Source organism: Falco punctatus (assembly GCF_963210335.1).
Source record: "Falco punctatus genome assembly, chromosome: 2".
Lineage (NCBI taxonomy): Eukaryota > Metazoa > Chordata > Aves > Falconiformes > Falconidae > Falco > Falco punctatus.
Window position 1 is genome coordinate 89151669 of NC_137581.1, and position 7662 is coordinate 89159330.

The window sequence follows — 7662 nt, forward strand, 5'->3', positions numbered from 1 at the left end:
AGAAAATTTTCACCTGAAAATTCAAATATGAACTGGACTTCTCTGCAGAAAGTGTCCAGAGAGCCTGGGGTTGAGCAATCCCCTGACATAAAGCAGTGCTGGAGGGAGTTGCTCTCAGAAATTGTCCTTTCCTTGGTACTTTCACCTCACTGTGAGGGGGACGTAGGGGAACTAGTGCCACTCCTCACTATCTTTTTTTAAGGTATCTAAGCGAAAGATGGAGTCCAGTTCTGTTAATATGAAAAATAAGCTTTCTGAGCCAGGCACAGTGAAAGGAAGAATAACAATATTAGGTGTAAGGCTGTATTTTTCAGGTGTTTTGCATTTGTCTCCTGACTCGCTGGTTATAATGGTATGATATTTACCAGCTTGTTTGTTACACTTAGACCTATTGTGTAATTTTTCACCTGTTAAGATCAGACTTTGATTATTTTATTGTAGTTTGTATTTTTACATGAAAAATGTTTTCATTTCTATTCAGTAAGAGCTGAAAAATGAATGCCATGAGAATATTAATATTGTTGCTCCCAAATAAATGCCTTACTATACAAGTGAAACTGAGCCCCTTTGCTTCTCAGACTTGTTATAAGTGACACAGACTGATTATGTGACCACTATATGTGTGAAGGGTTTCAGATGTGCTGCAGTGATGGTCAGCAGGGTATTAGATTCTGACTGTAGAAACATTAGGCAATGCACACCATTTCTAAGATATTTCCCTGTCCTCTTCATTCAGACTGCATCTCCCTTCCAAATCACATCTCACATGTATTCATGTGTATTCATAAGTATCATAGTTGCAAATCTGATATTACAGGTTTGGGTTCACTAAGTTATCAGAAAACCTAAACATAAAATGTTTCTCTTCTACAGTATCATTTAGTGGCATCCTCTAAATAATGTTATTTGTGAAAATAAATTAAGTTTTTCAGTTGTTATGACTATTGCCAGCGTTGCCGGCAGGCTGAGGGAGATGATGCTTCCCCTCTCCTCAGCACTGATGAGGCCACATGTGGAGTTCTGTGTCCAGCTCTGGGCTCCCAAGTACAAGAGAGAGATGGACATACTGGAGGGAGTCCAGTGAAGGGCCACAAAGATGATGAAGGGGCTGGAGCATCTCTCTATAAGGAAAGGCTGAGAGAGCTGAGAGTGCTCAGCCTGGAGAAGTCTCAAGTGGATCTTAATGTACATAAATATCTGAAGGGAGGGTACAAAGAGAACAGAGCCAGGCTCTTTTCAGTGGTGTCCAGTGACAGGACCAGAGGCAACTGGCAAACTGAAACACAGAAGGGTTCCTCTGAACACCAGGAAACACTTTTTCACTATAAGGGTGACTGAGCCCTGGCAAAGGTTGCCCAGGGAGGTTGTAGAGTCTCCATCCTTGGAGATATTTAAAGATGTCTTGGGCATAGTCTTGGGCAATCAGCTCTAAGTGGTCCCACTTGAGCAGGGGGGTTGTACCAGATAACCTCCAGAGGTATGTTCCAACCTCAACCAGTCTGTAATCCTGTGATTATAGAACAGTAATTATGAAGTCAGTTTTCATATTTATTGTTACTCGGCATTAACACTGAGATTTTTTTTGTAAATATTCCCATATTTTTTATTGCCTCAGTCCATTCCCTCCACCAGGGAATTTGTTTAAAGTTAATGTATTTCTTTCAACTTCTCAATTTTTGACAAATACTGTTTATTAAAATGTTTTGCCAAAAAGTCTCATGGCTATACATACTGATATTGCATAGGCTTGTTTTTCTTTCTAGTAAAACACAGGCATTCCACTCAATCTTTATGATTTGATGTAGGTTCACACAGAGACAAAGACAAATGTGAGGCATGTCTGTATAAGCATGTATGCTTGCAGAATGTATGCACTTAAAACATCAGCTCAGTACAGCACATTATTCTGCCTTGCCACACCGAACAAACCAAAAGGAACTCCTAAAAATAATACTCATGGCATATAAAAACAGCTTAAGACATCTCTCAGTAAACAATTTAGAGGACGGTAGGAAGCTCTGAGAAAGAATCTGCATCCTGACCCCAGCTGAGAGTCACTCAGCTGCCTTGCAAACGTTCAGGCTTACGAATCAAAGGGCGCCCAGCAGTTAATGGCTCTAGATAAACCGGTCCTGAGTTGTGGAGTGCTGCCTGCAAATGGCTGGGCTTTGCAATGCCACTGACTTTTGGGCCTCTTGGTCTAACAAGTGAAAGGTACAGCCGGTGGCTGTGGCTTGTATCAGGCTCACACCTTGCCACAAGCACCTCTAGAGCAGCAAGGGGCTGTCCCACCTCCCTCCCTCAGGTATGCCTCCTTGCCCCGCTGAGGGCACAAACCCATCCTCCAACTGTGCCAGCTAAGGGAGTTAATCTGCAGAAGCAGAGAAGTGCTCCTACTTCCCCGATTCTCACCAGAACTGGGAAGAGAAGAGGTCATAGATGCTCTCCAGAGCTGCAAAGGAACCAGGATTAATAGTAGAGCTGCTCCTCTTAGTGTAAGGTTTGTTCAGCCATGTTACAGCGTCTCATCTTTAAGCACAGCCTGACTAACTATAGCAGTAGCGTTCTGTTTCTCTGATGCAGAAGTCAGGTTCATTGAAATCAGCAAACTGTAAAGCAGATTTAGGAAGTGAAGCCAGTTACTGCTTTCAAAGGACAGTCAGGGTGACTTTAACTGAAAAATAGCATGTTCTCTCCCACTAGCTACCAACTAAGTTGCCTTGAGAAGATTACAGATGTCTTACGATAAATCCTTTTGAGAGACACTACAAGGCAGCAACACCACCAGTTCTGTACCCATCAAGGTTTTCGCTGAACTGATCAGAAAAGTTTTATTGCCCAGTAGGGAAATCAAGACAAGTACACATCCATTTTAAAAACAAACAAAACCAAACAACCTTTGTAATATTATGATTGTAAACACTTGTTTTATTGAGTGACTTACAGTTCTTCCTAGGAGCAAAGCAGCTATTGCATCAAAGAGTAAGTCATTTAGTAAGAAAGGCAAACATTGGCTTTGCCAGGAGAAAGAAGAGCTTTATAACCTTTAAAGCGACGTAATATAACTGCACCCCCTGCTACCTTTCCAACTGGCAGTGCAACAGAAGCAGATTTTAGCCACTGTTCTGTGGTACTGCAGTGGGAACACCCAGTTGCTATGGAGCTCGGACCAGTGTTACTTCATAAGATGACTACCGTGATTATACCAAACAAGTGAGAGGACTAATTTTTCATATTTGCAGGAAGGACTCGGCTCAAAAGCAGTCCGAGTGGCCCAGCTTTGGTGCTGGCAGAGGCAGGAGTGTCATGCCACCAGAGCAGACATACTGCAAGCTCCACTGCTAAAGGAGGCACTTAAAACCAGCTACAATGGTCTTGTTTTGCTTTAATCATTAATCAAAGGCAAATAAAATGCAGTGAAGTGCAAACATGCACACCATCACACAAATGCAAGCAGGTGTTTGAAACATACGGCAGGTTAACTGTGGCTCATTTGGGGGAATGGAATCGGAGGAGGACAGGAGCTTGGAAGGAAAAAGTTTGCTTTCATGGAGGAATTGCATTCACAGCAGAGATTCCTGACTTTTTACTTCACGTGAGCAAAGAACATCATAGTCTCTGCTGAAGGAGGCTTGACATCTTACAGTATGGGGCTAGGTTGTTTGAGCTGTGCAGTTTTAGACATGTGGATGGCTGTCTGTGCTGGAAACATTGCTGAAACTATTTCCACAAACCTTTTCCCTTCAGTAGGCATTAATTCTCCTGTGTCACTGCAGTCTAGCTTACTCAGCAACATACTGCTGCAAGCTTGTTTTGTTTGCAAGAAATACATCAGCACCAAAGGCAAACCTCTCTGGCAAGGCTGACAATGCAGTCCTCTGAAAAAAAGCATTTGACGAGGAAGGAGGGAGTCCAGGCTGGTGTCCCTGTCACATTCTGACTTTGCAAGTATTTTTATAACCTGAAAACTGAAACTGAGATCCAAAGAATTAGGAAGGGAGAGAGAAAACAGGTTGGTTCATTAACCATTAGATTTGTAGATTATGGCTATTAGTTAAAATGACAGCACCTGTAGCCTGATGGAATACCGGCTCAAAGGCTGTTAATGCGGTACAAGTAACATGATTTGGGGATGTGAAAAAATGAGAATCACAGTGTGAGATTTAAATCCTAGTTTTACTTTGAAAGCTGTCTTTTCAAGAGGGTGAAATTCAATACTTGCCATTCACATGCTAATTCCCTTGTTTCAACAAACTGGCATTTTCCTTCACCTATTCACATTAGCATAAAACAAGAAGCTTGAATCTGCATTTTTCATAGAGCTTCAGAAGACAGCCGGGTTTCAAAATTTCCAAAATGCAGCTACTTGGGGATGGTTCATACATGCTAAATGCCAAAGCATTGTAAATGCAATACCCGTTTGCCTCCTGCATCCAGAATGTAATTTCCATTTTTATTTTAATCACCAGTGATCCATTGTTCCAAATTTCATTAAATACATGTCCCCCACTGCTGCCCATAGCTTCTACAGAAACAATTTTGAATATTTTGCAGGCAAAAATAGCAGAAGTGTTGAAATTCATGCCATTTCTCTCCAGAGTAGATGACTGATGAAATGCATATTTCCAAGCCTGTGAAAATATGAGCCAGAAATAAATATCAAATGAGATTGTCCTTATATTGATTTCTCTGCAGTACATTCTGATTAACCATCAAATCAGAGAGGTTTTTTTCCAGCTGCCCTGCCAAGATCACATTCTTCATTCTCCATATGTGTGGCTTCTGATAAGTAAGTGCTTCTTTTACTTATCAGATATCTGGGGGCTTTTCTGCTCTGCTATCCAAAAAGCGTGGTCCTCTTCCTGTACATCTGAACTTTCAAAAGGTGGATTCTAATATTCTCTTTGTTTTCTACAAAAGACTCCACCACCAGACTTGTTGTTCAGATCTTTTACAGCCTATTTCAAAACCAGCATGTCTTTCTGAAAACATGCTGGTACACTTGGTCCCTGTTAAGGTGTTAAAGCAACCACCGGGACAATCTGTCTGAGCCTGTGGGACATTTTCTATCACTATAAGATTTTTTCAGAAATCAAAACCAGCGTGTTTGTCTGAAAGACTTTCTGTGACATAATCAATGATTAGTTCAAGGACTCTGTTGCTGTGTTATGATGAGCAGTCTAGCCCGAACTTCACGACAATACCAAAATATTCAAAGAGTTAGTAATCTGCCCTAATCCTAATTAAAAAAACCCCAATGTTAATGATCAGTATAACACCAGTCTAGGTGTCGTGACAGAGAGCAATAGTATGTCTTTATCTTTGTTGTGATGTGAATGTGCAGCTAACTCTTAAATGCTAAACGGTAGCCCAGGTGTTCAGCTGCCTGTGGCCCAAGGCTTGCTCTTGTGGTATCACAGCTGTGACGCCTTGGCTGAGTTTTGCTTAGGAAGTTGTCCAGCTGCAAGGAGTGTAAGCTAAAGCCATGTGAAAGTAAGTGCACAGGCAGAAGTTAAATTGTAGAGGCAGTAACAGCTGGAAAGTACTGGGGAGGGGGGAAATATGCAGTACCCTGGGGAAGAAGGCAGAGACTCAGCAGACAGCACGTTGGCTGGGTAAGGGATTCTAGTCCTCTTCAAAGAGCCATGGAAATGAAAACCCCCTCCTGACCAACAGCTGCCTGCCTGGTAAAACTTGTAATACTTAGCTGAGTAGCCTGTATTTCAGTACTTAAGTAACAGTTAGCGCTTGAGTAATACTTAGCTGAGTACCCTCTTAGTTGTAGTCATGTACTGTATGTGTTAGTTGATACAAATAGTTGCTGTATGCTTTTAAACCTTGCAGTCTTTTGGCATAGTAGAAGGTGCCCAAGGAAAAATGAGCCATTGAGAAGAGGTTGCAGGTGCAAGCACTGGTCCTGGCTCACCTCCTCCTCTCCCTCTGCCCCTGCTTCATTTCTTCTTGCCACACAGTAAGACTTCAAGACCTGAAGTTACCAGATACCACCAGCTAAAATGGAGATGGATAACGTGCATCTCTAGATAGTATTGCTAACAGAAGGGGTTGCCATGGAGAATTTTTTCCCACTAGTGAGTGGTATCAGCAGGCTCTCTCTAGCCATATTTAAAGGGAGAATAAACTAGGGCATAAAATTCTGACAGTGCCTCTATAACCGGAAGAAGGAAGGAATAGGCTCTCACTAGAGGGCAGATTGAGCTTGGATTTTATACATCCTATTCCAAACCAGAACTATAAGGTGAAAAACAGCAAGGTTGAAAACAGCTACCCTGTATGACTGAATCCTCCTAGATGGCAAATTGCAGCATGACTTTAAAATGCTCCAACCCCTAGGCACCACAGACCGTGGTGTAGGACAGTGGGTTTTGTTACTTCTCTGTATGAACTAGAATTTTCCCTGTGGCTGGTACAATGCTCATCAACGCTGCAGAAGAAGAAATCCCTGGGACAGTCATGACTAGTACTTCATACCGGGTCAAGGAGAAAGGAGGAGAAAAGAATATGACACGGTAGACCCGTTCCCACTAATTGATGGCAAAATTCTCTGAAGGCTTTAATTTGAAGGAAATTACATGCAGTATAGAGATGGCTGATGGACACATTCAAGGACTGCTCTCACATGAAGGCTGAGGGGTCCTCATAAGACTTGCTCTCTATACCTTTCACCAGCTTCATTGCTGTTCTTTGGTCATACTCCAGCAAAATTTATTAGGAAAAATTTCTTCACCAGAAGGGGTGTTGAGCATTGGAACAGGCTGCCCAGGGAGGTGGTTCAGTCGCCATCCACGGAGGATGTGGCACTTAGGACACGGTTTAGCGGTGGACTTGGCAGTGTTGGGTTTACAGTTGGACTCTATGATCTTAAAGGTCTTTTCCAACGTAAATGAGTCCATGATTTTATGAGATTCCACATCAAGCATCAGGAACAGTATCTTCACGTACGTTTGGCAGGTGGTGTGGCACAATAAGGGTATGTCTGTAAAGTGCAATGGTTTGTTCTGAGGACTTGATATCTCCATTATTCACATTTTGGCCTAGCTCTAGCCTGGTCCTCTGGGCTGGAAGCCTGCTGGCAGCTGAGTGCTAGGTGAGCTCCTGGAGCACATCACTCCCTTGACCTTCCCCCAGAAGGCATCCCACCAGAGTGTTGAGAGCTCAGCCCCCTGGGCAGCCCAAGGCATCATCAGAAACATGATTAGGAGATTCGCTTCACAAATGCTAATCCAATTTAAAACGTCACTGTAGACCAACCCAGTCTGGCAAGCTGTAAAAATGCATCCCTAAGGAGTGGTTTGCTTTGTGCCAGGCAAGGGGTAGACTTCAACACAAGCTGGAGAACCAGCCCAAGGTCCCCACATCAGTGCCTCCACTTGGAGGGCAGAGTTCAAGAGCTGTATGTGTCTATAGCTTCACTTCCCATAAGCAGTCTTGTGTTGGCAAGGCTGAGTCGGAGCAAAAGGTGCGATAGGAGCAACTTCACTGAATTTGTGATTTTTGCAACACAAAGGTGTACTGTACGGTATAGGAGATGTAGTGCCCACCTGGCAGGACTAATACAGTGGGATCCAAGCAAGAACAACTGAAATGGCCACCCATCACCTGGTTTGATAGGCATTTTTCCTCTACAGGGATGGTTAGAAGGTA